Source organism: Phascolarctos cinereus, unplaced genomic scaffold (genome assembly GCF_003287225.1).
Source record: "Phascolarctos cinereus isolate Bilbo 61053 unplaced genomic scaffold, phaCin_HiC Scaffold_1;HRSCAF=81, whole genome shotgun sequence".
Taxonomy (NCBI): Eukaryota; Metazoa; Chordata; class Mammalia; order Diprotodontia; family Phascolarctidae; genus Phascolarctos; species Phascolarctos cinereus.
Window position 1 is genome coordinate 44,723,853 of NW_027555514.1, and position 25,097 is coordinate 44,748,949.

At 40.5% G+C, this 25,097-nt stretch overlaps 1 protein-coding gene across 4 annotated transcripts in view; it reads left to right on the plus strand.

Moving 5' to 3' along the window:
• The window catches only part of TRAK1 (trafficking kinesin protein 1), a 140,177-nt gene that overhangs the window by 7,881 nt on the left and 107,199 nt on the right, over positions 1-25,097 (plus strand). The window lies entirely within an intron of this gene.

Below are 25,097 nucleotides of genomic sequence, written 5' to 3' on the forward strand. Positions count from 1 at the left end.
AAAGCCTCTCATTTTATGCATAAGGAAATTGATGCTTATAAGGGTCAAGTAACATTGTGATGAAGACGAGAGTAAAAATAACCAAAAAAAATAGAAAGACTAGGATTCAAACCTAGGTCCTTTGACTCCAAATCTAGGGTTCGTGGCCATTCAGTCAAAATAAGGTAGTGGAATGAAATTTCTCTGATATAGAGTGGGGTTACTTAGTTAATTAGTGGTTTGGAGGCTTTCCACTTGCTGAGTTTTTCTGTCTGTTCCAAGTGGACGGCCCTCTTCTTTCCATCTGTGCCTGGTGAAATCTCACCCATTCTTGGAGGCCTGTCTCAAAAGGTCAAGTCTTCTCTGTGTGACAGCCTTCTCTGTCCCGCTGGATGGAAGGGACTTCTCCCCACTCTGAATGGGCAACTGCTTGTTTCGACAAATTAGCACATATTGCCTTTTACTATGGTTATTTGTTTGTGTTATAGTGGGAATCCTGCTGGGGGAGTTAGGAAACCTGGGTTCTGTTCCTGCCCTTGGCCCTGGTGCCAGCTAGTTACCTCACCTCTCTTAGCAGAATGAAGGTTTTGTCTTAGATGATCTCTAAAATCCCCTTTGGCCCTAATGATCCATCTGTGATTACCAGACTTTCTTTCCTTTTAGGTTTTAAGTTCCCTGAGAGTGGAAGAGATCATTCAGGTCATTCAGTGGAGGCAGCTAGGTGGTGCCATGGTGCACAGAGCACAGGACTTTGAGTCAAGAAGACCTGAGTTCACATTCTGCCTCAGACACCTGCTAGTTGTGTGACCACAGCAAGCAAGTCACTTATCTTCTGTTTACCTCGGTCTCCTCAGCTGTAAAATGGGGATAATATAAGCACTTACCTCTCAGGGTTGTTATAAGAATCAAATGAGATAATATTTGTAAAGAACTTAGCACAGTGCCTGGCACACAGTAGGTGCTATATAAATGTGCTATTATTATTATTAGTCAGGATTAGGAGAGTCTGGGCCGGTCACAGGTATGGAGAAGGGGGAACCAGCAGGGAAAGAGTCCAGTCTTTGGTCCTTTCTAAATCATATTTGTATCACCAATACGCCAAGAACAGCTCATTACACACAGTAAGGACTCAATAGTCACTGACAAAAAGGAATGAAAAATAGACTGTGGAATGGAAGTCAGAAAGCAAGAGCCTCTCCATTGCCTTTTCCCCCTCTCCCTTCCAATGAGTGGAGAGAGATTGGCTCTTCTAGTTTCCCAGGGTTTTTCCAATTCTGCCTATGGTGAGAAATCCGAATATGCCAAACTTTCATTTCCTGGGCTCTTCTTGCCCCTCTCTTGGTAAAGTGCTGGTGTCTTTCTGCTTTCCCTTAAGCTATGTTCTGATGTCACAGCAGACCCTTCCAACAATTCCTGCATGGGATGTCTCAGCCCTGGTGGGCACAGGCCAGGACAGGCCTGGATGAATAAAGCAAAATTTATTCCTGGGGATGATTCGAAGGTTCAGGCCTCATGATCTGCCATCCCAAAGTAAGCTAATAAGCATTTTATCTTTAGCTTATAAGTCCCCTATCGATTGGTTGAGAGTATGTGGAGAGGATCTTACACAGAAACCATGACTTTTAAGTGCCTCTTGATAGGAATGATGGAAAAGCCCCCTGATTTGGAATCCCTAACTATTCCTTTAGCCATGGTAGATGCAGCTACCATGCTGGATTTTGCCCCTTTTTGTATTCTCAGAGCTTAGCACAATGTCTGCACATTGTAGGCACTTAATAAATGTTTATTCATTAATTTTTTTCTTGAAAAGTTTCGGGAGTAGAAATGAGTCATTACATATTGTTGCAGTTAACATTAAGTCCTACATGATGATTTTTCAGGGACAATATTGATGCACACAAATACCATTTCAGACTCCAAGCCTTTCCATCCACCCTGCCGCTGAATCCTCTTGTCTTTTTGTGTCGTCTGTTTCTATTAGAATGCTTTCTCCTTGAGACCAAGGACTATCTTATTCTTTCTCTTTGTTTCCCCATCTATTAGCACAGTGCTTGACATTTGGTGCCTAATAAATGCTTGTACATTAATTCTAAGACAAATCTGTTGTCCAGTGGAAGAAAAGAGAACTAGACTGTGGAATATCCAATTCCTTGACAGAATGAAAGAATGTAACCTCTAATCAAGGAAAATAACAAATTCTTCCTTTCCCTTTCCTGATCTTTATTCTGTTCATCACCCGCAAATGATAAGTTTTAGCTGGTTGTTTATGGAAACTCCTGTAGTATCTGAAGTAATTATGTTGGGTTGATGACATATTCTTAGGTTGAGTAATTTTGACCTTGGCAAAAGAAAAAGCAGGCATCAAGAACCAACTCTTTTCCTCAATCTGTTCTTGCTTAAACTAAACTAGACGTTATTAACGTCTTCCTTGAGACGGCTGACAAATGAACAGGATCAGTGTTTTTACTAATATTTTAGTAGCGATTGATTCTTAAGACCAGAGAGTTCAAATGTGGGGAGTTCCCTCTAGATAGGCTTTTGTTCTTTGAGAGTTGCCTGCAGGTACTGAAAGGTTGAGTGATTGGACCATGGTAACCCACATATGTCAATAGAAATTTGAACCAAGGTTATAGGGTTGTAGATTTAGAATTAGAAGGGACCTTTGAGGTCCATCCCCCTTATTTTACAGATGAAGAAACTGAGGCCCAGTGATTTGCCTTAGGCCACATTAGTGATTGAGCTCAAATTTGAACCTAGGTCTTCTGACTCCAAATCAAGAGTTCTTTCCAACGTGCCGCCTGGCTCCAAGGACAGTACCCTATACTCAGAGTACACTTGCATATTACTTTGAAGTTTATGGCCTGTTTTAATACACCATCTCTCCTTTGACTCTTACGATAATACTGTGAGTAGCATTATCCCAGTTTTACACATAAAGAGACTGTGGTTCACGAGGTTAGGGGACTCGCCTATAGTCATAAAAAGAGCAAGTGACCAAGCCAGGACTCAAGGACTTGTGATTTCCAGTCCAGGTTCTTTTGGGCTGTACATATAATAATTATGTCTAGTGTTATTGTGGAAAGTCAGGGAATCATAGGAGCACAGCTTTAGAACTGGGAGGAATCTTGAAGGTCATCAAGGCCAACCTCCTCACTTTACATAGGAGAAAACTTATCCAGGGTCACCCAGATAATTTCCTAAATGAATGAAAAAAAGTTATCAAATGTTTACTATGTATCAAGAACTGAGTTGCAAAGGTGAGATGGAATTAGAACCCTTACACCAGTGGATAGAACTCTTGGCTGTGGAGTCAAGGAAGTCTTACTTCTAATATATCTTTGGCCATGGGAAGAGTGACTTAACTTCTCTCTCCAGGCAATACTCTAAGACCATAATTTATAGACAATAATGAAAGCACTGATCCAGGCCAAAAATCGTGTGATAATCCCTTGAATTTCAATAGAACTTTCCCATCTACCATGTTATGAATTTAATCTGTGCATAAGCCCTTAAAATTAATGGCTAGACAACTGTTCATTTATTTACTCTGTTACTTGAGATCATCAGAACAGTGTTGTCAAACATATCTTCGGTTGCTCTTAGATTAAAATTTAAATGGGAAATATTTAACAAAATAAGTAAGAATACAATAGAACATAGATGATCTTTTTTTTCAGGCATAGAACAGCAATTTATTTCTTTTTTTAAAATTTTATTAATTTATTTTGATTTATCAACAATCACTTCCATATGCTTTTGAGTTTAAAATTTTTCTCCCCCTTCCTCCCCAGCACCCTCCCCAAGACAGCGCACAATCTCATATAGGCTATACATTTACATCCCTATTAAACATATTTTCACATTAGTGAAGTTGTAAGTAAAAATTAAAACCAATAGGAGGAACCATTAGAAAGAGGAAACAAAACTCAACAGATGAGAAAAAAAAATGATAGCGATTCAACTTCCATAGTTCTTTCTTTGGATGTGGACAGCATTTTCCATCACGAGGCCTCTGGAGATGTCTTAGATCCTTGTAGTGCTGAGAAGGGTTCAGTTTATCAATATTAGTCATCGCACAATGTGGCTGTTATTGTGTACAACGTTCTCTTGGTTGGTGATGCTCTTTTCTAAGTTAATATGGCACTGTAGGGATTCTTATGTACAGTTTAATGATCCCATTTCTATTTGAGTTTGATACCAATACATTAGAGTATTTTAGAGTATTGTAGAAGCATGGTGTTAGCTCTCATATTCCTGATCTGTAAGAAAATGGAATATTCATTTAATTAATTAAACTTAGACTCAACTGAGTTGTTAAAGGTAATTGGATCAGGAACCTCATTTGAAAAATAGAGCACTTGATTTCTTCTCTCTCTCTGTCTCTGTCTCTGTCTCTCTCTGTCTCTCTCTGTCTCTCTCTCTCTCTCTCTCTCTCTCTCTCTCTCTCTCTTTCTCTCTCTCTTTCTCTCTTCCCCACCCCCCAATATATATGCCATATAATAAGAGACAAGCTGTTTCATATCTCTGATCCTCTGCTCATCTGTAAAATGGAGATAATACTAATACTCACCCTATCTGCCTCACCAAATTTCTTATTTTATTCTTAATTCTTCTAAGAATTAAATAAGTGATACCGAATCTCTTCTCTCCCCCCTACTTCCTTTTAGCCCTGTTGAGTGTGAGGATGGGAGCAGGTGGCAGAGAGGAGCAGTCCAAGTCCTGAGGGCTCTGAGCCTGCCTCAGATGAACACCCCTGTCCTGCCTCAGGCACCTGGAGCATCCATGGAGGATCCCAGTGGTTCATGAACCATTGACCCCTAGCCAACAGCTGTTATAAACCTGCTTGCTCTGCGCATACAGCTAACTATTCCCACTCATGCACTCCTCATTGCTCTTGCCTCCATGAGCAGTGCCCTTTTCCATTGGCTGGCCCATGACTCCTGAGGGGGGAAAAATCACAGCATGGATATGTGGAATGAGCCTCTGTGCCCTCTTCATCATTTACCCAAAGTCACATTGTTTCATGGAAAAAGTAAGATCTAAAGTAGTTGGGTTCTTTTTTTTTTCCTTCTCTCTAACAATGGTGTTTTCTCCTGCCTTGATATTAACATCAATGATTTGCATTGATGGGCTTCTAGAACTTGCCTGTGGAGGCTTAATTTATGGCTTGGGAGTCATGGTTTTCGAGAGTGATGGCATCATTCTTTTAGCCCATGCCATCTGACACTTTTGTGGCCATAGTGGGGCAGCACATTACTACATTACTTGTAAATACCTATGCCAAGATCCTCCAGATACTTTATGATCAATTCTGCACGAGGTCTCCAAACCATGATTAGTTCAGTTGTGAAATTAGGGGTGGGGTAAAGGAGATGAGGAGGAGAGAGTAGATCATTGCAGAGAAAAAACAGGAGAAAAATGAGCTGCACTGACTTGGCTAGATTTAAAAAAAATACAATAACTGTGAACTGAAATGATATGATTTGTGTTTGGGTTCCTACAATGAAAAAATGAACTACTCTATTAAATGTCCATTCTATTTAATTTTGAGAGTCAATACAGTATCTCACCCCTCATATCTAATCAGTGGTCAAGTTTTTTACCATCATAGCATCTCTTAAATATGCCCCCCTCTCTCTTGTGATACTGCCACCATCTTGGTGCAGGTCCTCATCATCTCATGGTTGTAATCTGCAGGTCTCCCTGCCTCTGTATAGAATTGGCCAGTGGATATTTGCAAATGATGATTTTGTATTTTAATCCTGTTGATTTTACTGCATGGATTTTCTAAATTAATAAGTAAAGATGTAAAAGTTAGTGCTTAAATTATTTTTATTCTTTTAAAGAACTATTTGTACCACTCAATCCATTAGCTTTTTGGAGAATCATGGATATAATTCTGACTACCTTTAAAAAACAACAACAACAACAACAACTTGTCTCATTGTGGCATAACCTGGTTGTTTTTAGCTAAAAACTTTAGGTTTTTCTAAATTTTTAAAATATTTTCTTTGAGAAGACATCTGCACAGTCATTCATTCATTCATTCATTTGGTTGTAAATCTTCACAATTGCACAGTCATTCATTCATTTGGTTGTAAATCTTTACAATCACTGATAGTATATGTCTTCTAGTAGCTTTATTATGTTGAGTAATTGCCAGTTTTTAAAAACTGCAGATTCAAAGCTTTGCCCGCCAACTTATATCTGTACAGTCAATGCAGCTTCAAAACATGAGGTCAAGTGTAGTTTATATGAGATGGAAAAATTATTTTGACCTCATTAACTTTAATAGAGATCCGCCTCTCCCCTCTGCCTTTACCATTACCTCAGGGACCCTGTGGATGATGGATAAAGGGATACCTCTGTATGAAGGGTCAGTATTAATACAGTTAGGACAACCATCTGTTGAAAATGCTTGAAAATTATGAAGAATTAATTGGAATGGTCATTGTCCTCCCCACCCGAAAACAATTAAATAAGATAGAGTTATAGAATGTTGGGTCTGCAAGTATTTTGGTGTTCATCTGGTTAAAATATCTAATGATAGAGAGGAAGAAACTGAGACGCAGAAAGAAGGGTCTTGTCCAAATCCGATCATCAAGTTTGTAGCAGAATTCAAATTTTTATTTCTCCAGGCTCCACAGGGTTTTCTGAGTCAGGGTTCTTTGCGTACTTGGTCCTCACCCTTCTTCAGCTCTTCAGCCTTTCACACTGTTGATCACACTCTTCTTGTTGATACTTTTTTTCTCTCCAGGTTTCCCCTGACAGCTGTTCTCTCTTTGCTTCTCCTCCTATCTGTCGGACTGTTTCTTCTGTTTCCTTTGCTGGATCTTCACGCGTGTCACAACTGCAAATTGTGGGTGCCCCATAAGACGATGTCTGGGCCCTTTGTATTGTTCTCCTGTGTTATTTCAGGGTAGCTAGGTGGCCCAGTGGATAGAGCACTGGGCTTGGAATTAAAAAAACTCATCTTCATGAATTCAAGTCCAGCCTCAAATCCCTACTGTGTGACCCTAGGCAAGTTACCGAATCCTGTTTGCCTCAGTTTCCTTTTCTGTAAAATAAGCTGGAGAAGGAAATGGCAAACCATTCTAGTATCCTTGCCAAGAAAACCCCCAAATGGGGTCAAGCATAGTTGGAGACAACTGAACTCGTTGAACAATAAAAACTATATTATTTCACCTGGTAACCACATCTCCCATGGATTCAATTAGTAACTCTCTGCTGATGACTCTCAGATCTACTTATCCAGCCCTAACCTCTCTGCTGACCTCCAGAGACTACCTGTTATGTATCTCCTGTTGCCTATGTACACTAGCAACTGGATTTGCTATAAACATCTTAAACTTAACATGTCCAGAACTGAACTCATTCTCTTTACCCCCAAACCCTGCCCTCTTCCTAATTTCTTTGTTATTATTAAGAGTACCATCATTTTTTAAGTCACTTAGGCTGATAACTTAGATGTCATTTTTGAGTCTTTACTCTCACCCCTCATGTCTAATCAGTGGTCAAATTTCCTACCTTCTTAACATCTCTTGAATATACCCCTCTGATCTCTGATACTGCCACCACCTTGGTGCACCCTCATCACCTCATGTTTGGACTATTGAAATAGCCTGCTGGTGGGTCTCCTTGCCTCAAGTTTTTTTTTTTTCCCATTTCAGTCCATCTTCCACTCAGCTGTCAAGTTGATCATATTAAAATGCAGATCTGACCATCTCTCTCTTCTTACCCTAGTCAACAAACTCTAGTGGTTCTCTGTCATTTCTAGGATCAAATATAAAATTCTCTGTTTGGCTTTCAAAGCCCTTCATAACCTGACCCCTTCCTGCCTTTCCAGTTTTTTTATGCCTTACTTCGCCTGCCCCCACTCTGGGATCTAATGAAACTAGCTTCCTTGTTATTCCTCACACACAACACTCCATTTTCCACCTCTCCCAATTCAGAGCATTTTCACTGGTTGTCCCTCAGTTCCTGGAACTCTCTCCTTCCCTATCTCTGCCTTCTAGCTTCCCTGGCTTCCTTCACATCTCAGCTAAAGTCCCACCTTTTGCAAGAAGTTTTTCCCAGTCTTCCTTGAATTTATCCTGTATCTATCAAGTTTGTAAATGGCTATTTTCATGCCATCTTCCCCATTAGATTTTAAGTGCCTTGAGAGCAAGAATATCTGTCTATCTATCTATCTATCTGTCTATCTATCTATCTATCTATCTATCTATCTACATATCTATATCCTTTGTATCTTTGGCACTTAGAACACAGTGTCTGGCTTATAGGAGGCAATTAATAAATGCTAATTAACTAACTTCTCTCATTACTCTTGGCTCCAGTTTCATAAATCAGGAATTGAAGTAGTCTTCCTTTTCCGTGTCTAACATGTAGATGAAAGGCCTTTGAAAATGATATTGCTAGTGTAATTATAAGATATTGCTATCCTTAACCTACTGTCATCAGGATAAGGTTCAATTTTTCCTTATGTTTGAAAACATTTTCGTAGGTTTCATTTCATTTTCATAGGTTTAATAAAATATCTGTCCTTATCAAAGGCTTAAGCCTTTAACTCTTCAGGCTTGGATTAAGAGCCCATTCCCTTTTAGGTCATCTGAAGAGAGCTGATTTTTCCCCTTTTTTTCTGAGTATGGAATTTTATCATCTTCACTCTTGCCCTCTCCTTTTCTTCCCTAAACTGGCTCTCTCTTCTGACTTCTTTATTTCTCTTAATATCTAGTCACCCTAGCTTGAAATTTGAGTCATTCTTCAAATTCCCCTCTTCTTTGGCCGACTGTGACCTACTTGGATATGGGTCACCGGGCTCTTTTGATTCAACCTTCTCAGAGGCCCTTGCATCTTCCTTTTCCTTTTCTGTTGCCATAGCTACCATCCTGGTTCATGCCCTTATCACCTCATGTGAATGACTACAGTAGATTCCTCATCGATCTTTCTTCGTATCTCTTCTGTCAACATTCTATCTTGTATTCTATGAACGGATTCATTTTCTTAAAATAGGGCTTTCATTGTAATACTTTTCTCCTCGGGAACTATTAGTTCGTATTCAGAATTGGTATTCAGTGCCCTCTTTAATCTGACGCCCTACTACATCTTCTAGCCTAATGTCCTCTGTGAATTCTTCCCTTCAGCCAAACCAGTCTCTATCCTCTGCCTTCAAACATGCCTTTCCTTTTCCACCATTGTGCTTTGGATCATACTATTCATGGTGCCTAGAATACCCTCCCTCTTCTCTGCCTTCTCCAAGCCTGTCACTTCTTATTGCCTAGCTCAAATACCGTTTCTTCCAAAAGAAGGCATCCTGCCCACAGTAATTTCTCTCTTTCCCTTCCTCTCTCCCCCTCTTTCTCTCTCTCTTCTTCCTTTTCTCTCTCCCTCCTTCTTTCTCTTTCTCTCCCCTCCCACTTTCCCTTCCTCTCTCTTTTTCTCTCTCCCCCCTCTTTCTCTCTCTCTTCCTCCTTCTCTGTCTCTGTCTCTCTCTCTCTCTCTCTCTCTCTCTCTCTCCTCTCTCTCTCTCTCTCTCTCTCTCTCTTCTCTCTCTCCCCCCTCCTTCCTCTCTCTTTTCTTCCCCTTCCCTCCCTTTGGAATTCCTAGAGCTCTTCTCCATTCCTCTCATTTGGCACTTATGTATAGCTTTGGAGTATTAACTATGTTTCCCTGTGTATATCTGATTTCCTTACTTAAACTCTTAGCTCCTTAAAGGCAGGGATCATCCAGGCCTCATACTACTTTGTATCCTTGATACTGGCTAACCCAATAGCCTGCACATAGTAGGCAGCTTGCACATACTAGGTGTTTAATGAATATTCTTTCAGTTTGATAATGTTTTCCACCCACCTCTCCTTGGAGCCTGGGCTGAGAAATACCCAGCAGGCCTCACTGCTTAAAAACTGCATCAGTTGTATAAGCTAGCTCATAATTGAGCTGGGGAATTATCCTAGTTTTTCAAGGGAAGGCCTAAGGCAGAGGTGGGGTGGGGCTTTTTTTTTTCCCCCTGAAGCAGCAAAATATTCCTTTTTCTACCTCAATTAATTTTCTCAAGTGAGATTGAATGTAATATAAAAAGGGCCCTTGTTTCTGCTGGCTTAGTATGCTTGAGTGCTTTTTCAGCATGCTAGTAAAGAAGCACCTCCTTTCTCAGGCCTTTAATTAATGCTGGCTTAGGCTGCCTGCACGGATGTCTCTTCAGCTGTGTGCCTTCTCCTTTTTGCTGCAGCCAAGACTGGTGTCCAGTGTTAATGAAGGGGTTTTAACAAATGCTAATTTGTGATGGGCTACAGATTGCCTGAGAAGGAGCTGGGAACAGGTGAAAAGCAGGTTTTAATCGGTCTGGTGGGGGAGGGTTTGGGAGGCAGGAGCCCATCTCTAAAAATGGGTTTAGCAACATGTGCATGACCTACATATGAAATATGGGTTGTGCAACGGAGTTGTTGTGAGAGGGTAGTTGTCATGCTAATAATAGGAATAGTAGCATTTACATAGCACTTTAAGATTTGCAAAGCACTATACATATGTCATTTTATTTGATCTTCACAACAGCTCTGTGGCAACTGCTGCTATTATTCCCATTTTGCAAATGAGAAAACTGAGACTGCCTCCCTTCTGTGAACAAAATCCTTTAAAATTATTGGGAAAAAAATATGATAGAAACAAGGAGTCAGAAGGAATTGAGTTAAAGTAGGAGTAGGAGATGGGCAATTTTGAATTTGATAAGTGCAAGAAGAGCCACTTACAGAAACCCTTTCTAGCTTGACTATGTTACTTCTGTTCTATAGCCTAACCAAGCTGGGGCTTGGGCAGCTAGATGGTGCAGTGGATAGAGCCTTGGGCTAGAATCAGGAAGACTTATTTAGTTCAAATCTGGCCCCAGATACTTCCTAGCTGTGTTCCCTGGGCAAGTCTCTTAACTCTGCCTAAGCTTCCTCATCTGTAAAAATGAGCTGGAGAAGCAAACGGCAAACCACTTCAATATCTTTGCCAAGAAAACTCCAAATGGAGTCATGAAGAGTTGGACATGACTGAACAATAAAAGCTAAGCTGGCCTTCTTTGCTGTTCCTTACATGTCACACTCTTGTCCCCATGGCTTTGTGCTGCTTGTCCACCATGGTAAGAATGCACTCCTGCCTTGTAAAATCCCCCTCTCTTTTCATCAGATTGCTCTTCACGTGACACCCTCATAAGAGGTCTTTCCTGATCCACCCTCTTCCTTAGTCCTATTCCAACAATTTTTTTCACCTTATAATTATTTTGTATGAATATATTTATGTGCATGTTGTTTTCCCTAATAAGCTCCTTAAGGTCCAGGGCTATGTTTTACATTTGTCTTTATGTCCCTAGCACCTAGTTTAGTGCCTGACATACACAGTAGGCACTTAATAAATGTTTGTTGACTGATTTACTGCCAGGAATAGACGCCAAAAATAAAGGTGTACAAGTGACTGGACATTGCATAGAAGATACATTGGCCAGAACCGATGCTTATGCCTAGGTAACCACCACAGAGAAAGGCTTTATTTTCTAGAGATCAGGTTCTTAGGTACTTTTTAGTGGGTTAGAAGATAGAAATAGAGCAGAACTTTGAAGAGAAGTCAAACTTATTGGGAGGGTAAGGATTGACCAGCAAAAGAAGTAGTAGGCCCAGAAGATGTTAAATTCTATGACTTAGCCCATTTCCCGGTACACAGTAGGTTCTTAATAAATGCTTGTTGACTTGAAGCAGTATTTTATGTCCATAATTTTGCTACTTGTATGTACTTGTACATGGTAAGTGTCATATAAAAGAAGCATAATATGTTGTTGATACAGGATTGATCGACTCAGGAAGTTAGGAGGGAACTGAGTTCAAATTCTTCCTCTTGACCCTTAGCAGCTTTGTGACTTTGGGCATCTGTCTGTCTGTCTATCTATCTATCTATCTATCTATCTATCTATCTATCTATCTATCTATCTATCTATGACACCAGAGAACTTTCAAATTGTACTACCAGACCTTGATTCCTATTCTGCATAAACTCATATTACTTGAGAACATGGAATGAATGGCAAAAATTACCATGCATGGTGGTAGCACCATCTAGTGTACCTGGGAAGTTAGTACCTTATTTTTGGGAATCTTATAATCCTGACTCACTACTGGGTTGTTTTTTTTTTTTACCAGTTTTGAAAAGGGATAATTAAAAAGAGAATTTTTGTTTTTTTTCCTCCAAGAAGTAAGGGCTGAAAAGTGTTGACAAAAGATCAAAGAAAACTATTTAAAATGGGGTGTGTATGTGGGAAAGAGACAAGGACAGGTCATATATAGAACTTAAAAGATTCATTTTTTCCCCTTGTTTTTTATTATTATTAATAGTATTGTTATTATTATTATTATGCCCTTATTCTTTCTCCATCTTTTAAAAAAATCTAAATAGTATTTTATTTTTCCCAATTACATGTAAAGACAATTTTTAATGTTCAATTTTTGCAAGATTTTAAGTTCTAAATTTTTCTCTCTACCTCCCTCTCGTCCCCCCTCCCCAAGATGGCAAGGAATCTGACATAGGTTATACATGCGCAGTCATGTTAAACATATTTCCACTTTAGTCATGTTGTACAAGAAGAAACAGAACAAAAGGAAAAGAAAATGAAAAAAAAAAACCAAAAAATGAAAACAGTATGCTTCACTCTGCATTCAGATTCCGTCAGTTCTTTCTCTGGTTTCTCCATCTTTTTTAAACCATTCTCAGTTACTGAACACAGTTGATTTAAAAAAATAAAAAGTTGCATTGATGTATATTTTGGTACCAGAGCAATTTTCCAATAGAATCACTTGGCTAGAAGCAGCTAGTGGCTCAGTGTATAAAGTCTTGTAAAGTGGGGATAACAGCACCCTACCCTTGCAGGGTCGTTATGAAGGTCAAATGAGATAATATTTGTAAAAACACATAGCATAATGTCCAGCACATAGTAGGTTTGTAATAAATACTTATTCCCTTCCCTCCCTAGAATACTTAGACTTCTTAGCTAGGAAAGGCTTTTTGACCTGGTTTCTACTGTTGGCAATGAGGTTTGAACTCTGTGATCTTTTCATTCAAGAAACCTTATTTAGGCTATAGCATTGTTTTTTTTTTTAACATTTACGCATTTAACTTTTTTATTCAATTGATTTTTTAAAAAAATCTCTTTATTATTAGCTTGTCAAATGTCAACAGACATGATCATTTCTATAGTCACTGAAGAACAGAAAAGATTATATATGAAACTGCTGCTATATAAATTCTTCTTCCTTTCCCTTGTAACAATGAAAAAGAATTGAACAAAACTAACCAATGAAGTAATCCTGTCTAACAAGGTATCCCATATTCCCCACCCAAAATGCCCCCACTCTCTCTACCAAGATGGAGCTTCATGTTGCATGAATTCATACTTAACCTTTTCCCAGATTTATTGTTTTATGGCATCCTAAAATTAATTGTTGTTTGTCCTTTATTTTCAAAGATGAATGATATCATGAGGATGTTGTCTTGACTCATGTGTGAATTGGTTATAAGTGAGGCAGAGATGCACAAAGCCATCAGCCTCACTGTCTCCTCCAGAGTCATCAGAGTCCAGTGGCAAGACAACGGTCAAGATGACTGGTGATGGCCCAGGATGCAGTGGATGGCCTTGGCATCTTTGATGTCTGACCAAGCTCTAAGCATCTGCTTCAGCTGCCTTCATGGCCATTGGAAAAAATTGTTCTCATCCACCCATTCTGTCAAGGGAAGTCTTTACATGCTTGGGGCAGACATCCCCTCCTCCCAACTCACTAATAGGTTTGAGACCCTTTGGTTACTTTCCATCTGGTTTAGCCCATCTGCAGAGATGGTTTACCAGGGTGTGGCCACTGTGCATGCTACAGCTTCTTGGAGCCACAGGTAAGAGTTGGGTGAATCAGGTGGACACAAAGGTGGATGAGCAGTCCTGAGGAGGGCTTTACAAGCCCTCACACCAGAAGGGCTGGTCCTCCTGGACACGCCATATACATATTACTTAGAAGAAGTATGGAGTAATAGATAGAGAGCTGGTTTTGAAGTCAGAAAGCCCTGAGTTCAAAGTGCAGAACTAGTGCCAGTCTATGTAGGAAAGGGAGTTTTCTCACTGGGAGTTTATACTAAGAAATAGTAGGTTCGGTCTAGAGAGAAATTTGATTAAAATAAGGCATATTCTGGAATTAAAGTTTGAGACAGCTAGGTAGGACTGGGCCTGAAGTCAGGAAGACCTGAGTTCAAATCCATCCACATTTATTAGCTGTGTGACCCTGACAAGTCACTAAGCCTCTGATCGCCTCATTTTCCTCATCTTTAAAATGGGAATAATAATAGCACCTACCTCCCAGGGTGGTTGTGAGTATCAAATGAGATAATAATTGTGAAGCACTTAGCACAGTGCCTGGCACACAGTAGTTGCTATCTAAATATTTATTCCCTCCCCTCTACAAAAGGAATCTATTTCAGCCTTACAATGAAAACGTTTACACTTGTAACTTTTGTGACTTGAATCTGGATTCGTATATGCTCTTGAGAGACACCAGATGCGTTTTATAGCACAGCCAACTTCTAAATAAATACCTCTAGGGTTCTGATGACTGGATTTGGAGTCAGAACGCTGGGTTTGGAATCAGAGAGCTGATACTTCCTGTCTGCGATACCACTGATATCTTTTCTGAGCCTCATCTATACAATGGGTATAGTGACCCCGTCTACCTGACGGATCATCTAAGGAAGGTGCCTCGTACATCTTAAAGCTGTATAGAAGCATGTCATGAAGCTGGCAGATCCTTGTCGGTTGGTTGATTGCTGCCCGGTCCATATTCAAAGTCTTTCCAGTTTGGTAGTACCTGCAGAACTGGTGGCAGCCCAGGGCCACTGTGACAATGTAATGAGGAAGCAGAGGGTGCGTAAAGTAACCCAACATCATTAGAGGGTTTCTTCATGATTCAGAGGCATCATTAAATTTTTAAGAACAATAATAACTAGCAATCATATAGTTTTTTAAGGTTTACAAAGTGTTTTATGAATGTATACAAAGGACTTTACCCAGAAAAAAATAGACATTTGATCCTCACAACAACCCCAGAAGGTAGGTGCTGTTATTATCCCCATTTTACAGATGGGGCAGCTAGGTGGTGCAATGGATAGTGAGGGGCCTGGAATCAGGAAGATGAGTCTTCCTGTGTTAAAATCTGGCCTCAGACACTTCCTGGCTGGGTGATCTGTGGGCAAGTCACTTAACCTGTTTGCCTCAGTTTCCTTATCTGTAAAATGAGCCAGAGAAAGAAATGGCAAACCACTCTAGTATCTTTGCCAAGAAAACCCCAAATGGGGTCACAAAGAGTTGGATATGACTGAAAATAATTGAACAACAATATTTTACAGAGGAGGAAACTGAGGTAAACTGAGGTGAAGTGACTTGTTCAGGGTCACATAGCTAATAAGTGTCTGGGGCTGAACTTGAACTCAGGTCTTCCAGACTCCAGGCTCAGGGCTGTATCCATTGTGCCACTTAGCTGCTTCTAAATAATCTAGATAATAGTAGCACCCATCTCACAGACTGAAGATCAGATAAGACTATACATTATATACACACATACATATGTATGTATGTATATATATGTATATATATACACATGTATATGTATACACACACATTTATATACAGAGAGAGAGAGAGAGCTAAAGTACTTCAACCCTCAAAAAAGTTTCATATAAAAAACTGGCTTTTTTTTTACTTAAGTCTTTTAAAAACATTTTTTAGTTTCTTGCCTCTGTGTCCCTTTTTGCTGATTTCCTGCCTCTAACAGTCTGTTTCTCTTCTACCTGTACCTTCCCCAGTTGTTTCTGGTCACACAAACACACAGTCAATTGGAGTTCTCTTCTGTCTGTGTTTGACTGGGCTTTTGAATCCAGCCCCTTGGTGCTCCCTTTTGCTTGGATGGCTGAAGTTGCCTCCTTCTCCTTTAATTAATCTCAGCTGGTTGTTGGATGGTTTAAACCTTTTAAAGTCTTAACTCTGATCAAAGCATTTCCAGCCTTAAAACTTTCAGTGGCTCGTTGTGTGCTGTATAAAAGCGTAAACTTGGATTTGTATTCAAAGCTTTAGCTGATTTGATACTCCACATTTTTGCTTCAGTCAAACCAGACTTGTAAGAGGTGAAACATGTTCACAAATATTGGACTTTCCCTTTGCCACACCCTTTTCCTCTCCTTAAATCCTGTCCTTCAAGGGCTATCCCAATGCCCATCTCCTTCATGAAGCTTTTCCTTCCTCCACCCCAAAACTAGATGATGATGTTTCCCTTATCTGAACTTTGTGTGTATAGTATTTTGTGCTCACCTTTTGATTTTTGCTCTTTGTATCCCCAAAACTTTGCAGAATCCTTAGCACATAGTAGTCAGTAATCATTTATTAAATGCCTACTGTGTGCCAGGAACTGTTAAGCACTGGGGGTTAAGGTAAAAAAGGTAAAAGGCAGGGAGCTCACAGACTAATGGGGGAGACAACGTGAACAACCATGTAGAAACAAACTACATTCAAGATAAATTGGAAACAATCAACAGAAGGAAGACATTAGAATCAAGAGGGAATAAAAGACTTCCTGTAGAAGACAGCATTTTAGTTGGGACTTGGAGGAAGCCAGGGGGCAGAGATGAGGAGGGGAGAGCCTTCCATGCATGGAAGACAGCCAGCTAAAGTGCTTGGGAGTCAAGAGATGGGGAGTCTTATTTGTGGAGCAGCCAGGAGGTCATCATCACTGGATTAGAGTACATAGTAGGGAGAAAGGTTATAAGAAGACTGGAAAGGAAGAGGTGGGGCAGGTTAGGAAGAGCTTTGAATGATAAGAGTATTTTATATTTGGTCCTGGAGGCATGGGAACTGAGTAGGGAGGGACACATTCAGACCTGTGCTTTAAGAAGAGGTTAATAAACCCTTGTTGATCAACTGTTTAAATCCTGGATCCTGAATATTGAAGTTTGATAGTTCAAGCCTCCTTTCCTTGTTTATCTTGTGTATTGCTCAACAGAGTCTATGTGGCCTAGGGGGCAGCCACTAGTTCAGGGAACTTGCTCTATTGCCCAAGGCTGAACTTTTAGCCTTTTTTTGGTTAACTCCTCTTTGAAAAGAAACTCAGTTGAGTGACCATCTTGGATTCAGTCTTTTCCTCAGGTACGTCCTTTATTTTTCATCTTTTTCATCCAGTTAAACTTATTTTTAGCCCAGGTGGTATTATCTTTTAAAGAGCCGGGGTGAGGCACTGGAATATAGATGTCCCTGAGAATGTTCTACCCTGTGTTTTGTCTCCATTTTGTCTGTGTGGCTTTGTGGAAGGAGAGCTGGCTTTGTGGTTAGAATACTGGGGTTCAAATCTCAGCTCTGTTCCTTTCTACCTGGGGAACCTTGGCCAGGTTACTTTATCCCCTCTGGTGTGTCATCTGTAAAATAAGGGAATTGGACCAGATGATATAAAAAGTTTATAAGTGTATAAGTCCTAAAGTCCAACTCTCAATCCCAAGAATGTCAGAAAAAGGCATTTAGCTCTTTGAGTGACAGTCTTCTCTTTCCTTCTTTCCTTCTTCCCTTTCCCACCTCTTTTTATAGCTCTTTTTCTGTCTGCTTTTTTTTTTCCTCTTCTGAATGAGCAACTTGAATGTACTAAAGGAAGGAGGCGGCTAAAAATCCCTCTTTGCTTTTGCTTTTGGAGGCGAGAGGGAAGGAAGAAAGGAAAATGGCAGCATTCGGAGCCACAAGTCAGGTCAAATAGAAAAGGTGTAGGTAAAGCAATCGTATGTGTTAGGTTCAGGTCCTAACTTTACTGACTTTATCGTTGAGTCATTTCTTCATGGGGTTTTCTTGGCAGAGACACTGGAATGGTTTGCCCTTTTCCTCTCCAGCTCATTTTACAGATGAGGAAACTGAGGCAAACAGGGTTAAGTGACTGGCCCAGGGTCACTTGCTAATAAGTGTCTGTGGCTGGATTTAAACTCAGGAAGATGATTTTTCCTGATTCCAAGCCATTTGAATTCAGGTCTTCCTGACTCCAGGTCTGGCGCGCTGACTGCTGTGCCCACGTAGCAATATAGGTCAATGATACCCCAGCAGCTGTAAAAACAGAGTTGAGTGACTTGCCCAGGGTCATATAGCTAGGAAATGTCTGAGGCGAGATTTGAACTCAGAAAGACTCATCTTCTGGACTCCAGGGCCAGTACTCTATCCACTGCGCTACCTAGCTGCCCTGTAAATTATTGTTTGTTGTTTTTCTAGATCATTTCCAAGGGCCCTGCTAGTTAATTTTTTTGGCTATAATTGAGTTGTCATTTATAAAATGATGAAAAATAATTACCTGGGGCATTGTTCCTCGAGGTTATGTCACTTTTGTAGTGAGTCTCAATGGACGCTAGATGGCAGTATCGGCCGCCACGTATTGTTCGTTGAATGACAACTTGGCTTACTTGCAGATAGGTGTGCTGTACAAATAAAGTGAACAAATAAAGGAGAGAAGCTTCTCTTCTGTTTCCATTCTTGGGAAGGGACCCACAAAGTATTTGTGAGAGTCTTATACTGAAGGCAACATGACAGAGTAGTGAGATCCTGTGACTAGGACAAAGTAGCTCTGGGCTCTTGACCAAGTCACTAGGCTTTGTACTTAGAGGATCTGGGTTCAAATTCTGTCTATGCTACTTATTACTTGCTTGTTACCTGTGTGACCTTGGGCAAATCTCCTGACCTCTTTGAGTCTCAGTTTCCTCATCTATAAAATGAGGCAATTGGATTTAGCTATAATGTCTAAGGTCTCTTCCATCTCTAAAGCTAGATCCTACGATCTTATGATTTAAAATGCCTGGGCCTCAGTTTCCTAATTTGTAAAACTGACCTAATCTGGAATCTCCCCTTATTTCCTATAATTCTAAGAACTCTTATAGTAAACTATAATTAATTCTTTTCTACAAGTATTGCTAGAATTCTTTTTTATCAGTAAGTCAGAGACCTCTGATCCTATTGGGTTGGAAACTGCTTCTTTTAGCAGACATTTAAATATGCCTGTAACATATAATAAATATAGTCTTAGTCACCCGAGCATCAGAGAACTTAAGGGACTTGCCCATGGTCACACACCTAGGAAGTGTCAGAGCAGGAACTTGAACCCTGGTCTCCCTAATTCTAACTTTCTCTGTTCTGCCATGCTTCCTCTCCCCCCTTTTTGATCCTATGTGTATGTACATATGTTTATACATATCTTTCCAATTTTCCCACATTAAGAAGTACCCCATACATAAAATAGTATGCTTTTTCTGCAGGAAAAATTCTTAAGACAGAGTACAGGGTTTGATGGAGGAACTAGATTGGAATAATTGATTTATCCATTATCAAATAAATGAGCTCCCCTTGGACTGTGATGATGGTGTTTGTAGGACACGTGTCAGGTTGTTTGTGTGTAGTGGTGACAGAATGCACTGAACCCTCCCCACTGACAGATGGAAGCAGCAGCTTTGCCCTCATTAGCATCTGTTGCCTTTTTTTCTATGTTAGCTGTAATACTCAATGTTTAAAAAAAAATCAAGATCACTAACTCTCTGTAATCGACTTATTAGCATATTTCATCCAGGAAATGGGTAGTTTTTTTCTTATTATTATGCTGTAAAATATCATTTACAAATCCCCAGAGCCATAACGGGTATGGGGCAAAAGGGGCTTTACTCTGGGGCATTGATATCTAGGGCACTGAACTTTACAAAGCATTTCTTTCAAAACAACCCTGTGAGACTCATAATGTCTTATAGATGACAACTTTCAGAATCAGATTATCTGGGCTGGAATGTGATTCTAGGCCTTTTGTATTCTTCCTGTCGTACCATCTTTGTTGCACAGACAATTGATTTTTACCATCTATAAATGAACTGTCAGAGGTAAAATCAGCATAATACTCAGTGCACGAGAACTTTGCTTTGGCATGATCTGTTAGAAAAAAAATTATTGGCTCCCAAAATGCTTCGTGTTGGATCTTATCCTAGGCAGTTTAAAAATACCACGAGAACCTAGTTATGCTGTCTCATTTGTGATGCAGTCAGCATGCACTTGAACATAACTGTCTACAGCAATATTGCTGCATATGGTCATAATTTTAGATCTAAAAGGAGGCTGAGAAGTCAATCAGATTCAACCTCCTCATTTTTTCAGATGAGAAAACTGAGTCCAATAGAGGTTATTTAAGTCAATAAGCATTTTTAAAGCAACAACTGTGTGCCAGTCACTGTGCTCATAAGCCTAGGGATACAAATAAAGGCTAAAAAAGGGCTCCCTCCCCTCAAGAAGCTTATAATCTAACAGGGGAGGCAGTGGAAGCAATATGCAAATCATTTATGTACAAACATATAAATATGAGAGGATAATATGGAGATAATCACAGAGGGAAAGCGCAACAGAATTAAGGGGAAGAGGGAAAGGCTTCTTATGCTGAAAAGTGTCTGACCTGAGTTCAAATCCCACCTCAGACACATAAATACAGTACCCTAATCCATGGAATAGAGGTCCTTCCAAAACCCTGTTTAAAAAAAACCCAACAACACAACTGATCAATGGCTTACTCATCGAGAAGTGAGGAACAGGCATCTGTGTCAGGGCATTTCCCATCCTTCTACAATGTACCTGTTCTTTCTGGTAATGAGGCAACAGGTAATAAGGATGTACAAAAAAAGCCCTTTTTTGGGAACTGTCTCTCAACTATGGGATCATTTTCCTAACATCCTCTTTGGAAATACAAACAGGACACAGCCTTCCATTATAGCTCCTTTGAGAATTATAGAGCGAGTACGACAAAATCAGATCTGGTGTGGTGTTTGCAATTCTTTGTTCAGGTTTAATCTTTTATTGCACTCCCACCCCACCCTTTCTCCCCTCCCTGGCTCATTGCTAAGCTCATGAAAAGATAAAGTTTGCTATTACTCACTTAACATTGCCAGCCTTCCAGACACTGATCACACCCCTGTCTTTAGATGCTCTTCCTATAGGTGATTTGTCCTTTTCCATATTGACCCAACTTAGATCAGGAGAGTATTCTATATTATCCTATTTCTTTCCTTGAGCACAGGCCTCTTAGAATTGTTTCTTCTTCCTCGGAATCTGTCACTCCTGTTCCCATGGCTGTGTCCTTGCTGAGGCTGGTGGTACTGTGAAGCCACATAGGAAGGATCAGATTTCTAGTGCATTTTAAATGATATCCATTTATTCGAACCCTTCCCAGCCTCTCTGCAGCCTCATGCCTCTTCTTTGCATCATGCACTGGATTCTCTGGATTCTGGTTTTTGCAGATTTGCATCAGGGTCTTGGACAGAGAGGCCTGTTCTCTCAACAGAGACTTTGTTGTTTGGGCCCTGCTTTCAGAGATGATTATGCTGCCCTCCCATTTTCAAGCCTTTATCCATTGTCTTGGGGCTATCTTCTAATCTGACTTGCTGGGGAATGATCACAGTCCTTTTCACCCTTATGTCTGGGAGCCCAAGCTCGCTTTCTAGGTAAGCCTAGGTGTTTCTTCAATGCCAAAATCAGACTAATTGTTTTTCTTTTCTTTTAAACTTGGTTTCTCTCTCACAATTGCTCAGGTACTTTGAAATGAAGGAAAATGGCCCAGCAAGGAGCAAAATAAGATACTGATTATGTCTCTGTTTCACTTCCACCTTTCTTCCCTCCCCCACCCTCCAGTTTCTCTGGAGGATTGTTCCTGTTGGGCATGGAGGGGAAGAAAGGCTGGGCATTTTTCTTTACTTAGCTTCCTTTTCATTAGTGACTCTTTGTAAAAATCTCAGGTGAGCAGGAAGTTAAGAGAAGAAGAGAGAAGATTTTTGTAATCTGCTCAAGCTTGAGAATTTTCTTTCTTCCCCTGCTTTTTAGAATACTGATGATAATAATAGCATTTATATAATGTTTTAAGTTTTACAGAGTGCTTTGCTCATGTTGTCATATTATCCTCCTGGTATCCCTGGGAGGTTAGTGCTGTTATTGTTTACCCCCATTTTACAGATGAGTAAACTAAGGCAGACAGATATTAAGTGATTTGCTCAGGAGAACACAGCCACTAAGTGTCCAAGGTCAACTTTCAACTCAGGTCTTCCTGACTCCAGGTCTAGGACTCTATCCATTGTGCCGCCTAGCTGCCAGTACTTTTAATGTGAAGCAGTGGTTGACTTACTTGAAGGATCCAGAAGGAGAAAAAAAATCCTTACATCTGGAATGTTTACTGAATGTGAAGTCTGAGGGATCCAAATTCAAATCTAAGCTCTTCCAACTCTCAGTTTCTTCATCTGGAAATTGAAGAGGATGGACTCAAATAACCTCTAAGGTTTCTTCTATTTCTAAATTTGATCATCCTATGACCGATGATTCCATGATCTTCTTATACCTTCCCCTGCCTTCAAAAGTCTGGCTCTGAAATCATCTTCATCCTTTGAGACCAACTCAAATGCTCCCTTCACTATGAAGCCTTACCTGTTCTCTCCTTTCCCCGTACTCTCATGACATTTGTCCTGGTGTTCTGTGCTTCTCATAGGCACACGTTGCTAACTACCTGTTGGTCATTCCAAACTATATGTCTGAAAGACATTTCAAATTCAACCTGTCCAGAATAGACCTCATTATCCCCCCCATCCCCCATTGTTTGGGTACCACTATCCTAGTAGTCACCTAAGTTTGGAACCTCAGTGTCATCATCAGCTCCCTGTTCTTTCATTCCACATAGCCAATAAGTTGTCAAATCTTGTAATGTCTTTCTCCACAACATCTTTCACATAAATCTCCTCCTGTGCACTCTCACGGACACAACTTTAATTTGGCCCCTCATCACTTCTTGCCTGAGTTATTGCATTAGCCTTCTGACTGTTCTCTACTTCAAGTCTCTCCCTGTTCCAATCCATCTTCTACACAACCACCAAAATGATGCTGTTTAAGTATTGGCTCTGCCTATATTACCCCAACAATAATCTCAATAAACTGCCATAGCTCCCTATTATTACCTCTAGGGTCAAATATGGTATTTAGAGCTCTTCACAACTAGTGCTTTCTACTTTGTCCGTCTTCTATTTTTCTCCCCTCCACACACTTTGTGATCCAGCTGTTGTGGTCTAGGGGTGCTGGGAACCCCGAGATACAAGGGCAAAAGGTGTGGGTCTGCCTCAAAAGAATTAGACTCAAAACTTCTTTCAGTCAGAGACAAGGTTTATTGTATTCCCAATAGAAATGGGCAGGATTTTAAGAATCTGCACATTTGTGACCCTTGTCACAGTACAAGCTGGACAGATTTTAAGAATCTGAGCAATGTAATGAGGGCAAGATGGACGCTTTGATACAGAAAGATTGTGGGAAGATCTGGTTGTGATCTAGGAGTGGCCGATAGCCTGGGGTGACTTGGAGGTAAAAGAGAAAGGGTCTATTTCCAAAGGGTAGGAAATAGGCTGGAGTGGGACCAGGTACAGACAATGAGGGCCACAATGAAAGGGCACTTAAAAGGATGATTGACTGAGAAGGGCCTGGTGTCTCAAGCCCAAAAGGGAAAGTATCGACCTATCACAGCTATACTGACCTACATGCTGATCCTCACTCATGACACTCCATCTTTCATCTCAGAAACTTTGCAATGGCGAATGTCCATGGATGCTTGGTCCACTCCCCATAGCTACTTAGTTAGGCTTCATCTCAAGGCATTTCCTGGTCCTTTCAGCTGCTAATGCCGTCTCTGCCAAGGTTACTTTCTATCTACCCTATATGTATCTTGTATGTATCTACTTATTATTTACATGTTTCCTTCACTAGACCATTTCTAACTTAGTGTTTCCTTTACTACAGAATCTGAGGACAGCTAGTGCTTAGCATAAGGCCGGCCCAGGAAGTATAGGAGGCTACACAGTAAGCAACTAAGAAATACACCTGTAGAAGTTTTGGCCTCTGGAGCTAATTCTTAACTTGGAATTTAATCCCTCTTTATCTATCCTGGAATTGAATCCCCTTTTGTCTGTGGGTGGTGACTGCTCTGGGGATTGGGGGTTGAGAGAGTTTTAGAAGTTAGTTAGTTAGCTTAACTGGTTTTAGCTCTTTTATTTTTTCCTTTTTAGTTTTGGTTATTTAGTTTTTCTGCTGAGATTGCAATATTAGGTCCCTCACTAGTTGCCAAAAACCTCATTTCATGGAAGATGGTTCTTTCCTTGTTTCCCCTAAGTTGGGCACTATCTCTTACCCATCCCTTCCTTTCTTCAAAATCATTATATAAGTCAGGAGGACCTGAGTTCAAATCTGGCCTCAGACCAAACACTTGGCACATACTAGCTGTGTGACCCTGGGCAAGTTATTTAACTGCAATTGCCTAAAAAACCAAAACTACAAACAAACAAAATCATTATATACCAGGCTCTGCTTCCCCCCTTTTCCGCCTTTACTCTGTGTGCCTTCACTGTTTTCCCTGCTTCTTACTCCATTCTGGCGTTTTCCTGAGCCGTTCTTCCTGATGGCTACTTTCCCCTTTTGCCTCCTCATTCCATGAGTGTATATGGTTGTTGTTTTTCTTCTTTCTTTCTCTCCCCTACCAGTCTCTAGGTTCCTCTCTGGCATTCCCAGTTTTGCAGGAATGCTGGGGGACCCTCAGCTTTCTCTTGCCACTACAAATGCCATTCAACCACCACTGAGCTCTGCCACTCCCAATGCCAGCCTCCCCTTCCTTGCAAGCTTGGAGTCTCGGCAGAAGATGATGTTTCCCTGGTAACACAGGCAAGAAGGCCTGGAAGCCCCATCCAGCTGCTGCTTTATGTGCTTAAAAGTCGGCTGAGGAGTAGCAGACATCACAATTCAGCCGCAGTACCTGACAGACCTCATGTTGGAGGCTACTGATTTTATAAAGACTAAATCCTGGCTCGGATTTCTTGACTGTGGCCTGCCGTACTGCCAGGCAAAGTTTCGTGGATTTCTGAGTGAAAGGCATCCCACTTTCCTCCATTTAATTCAGTTCAACCAACGTGTGGTAAGTTCCTACAGTGTGCCTAGGCACTATGCTAAGCACTGGAGATACAAAGATAACAATTGACAATCCTTGTCCTCAAGGAGCTTCCAT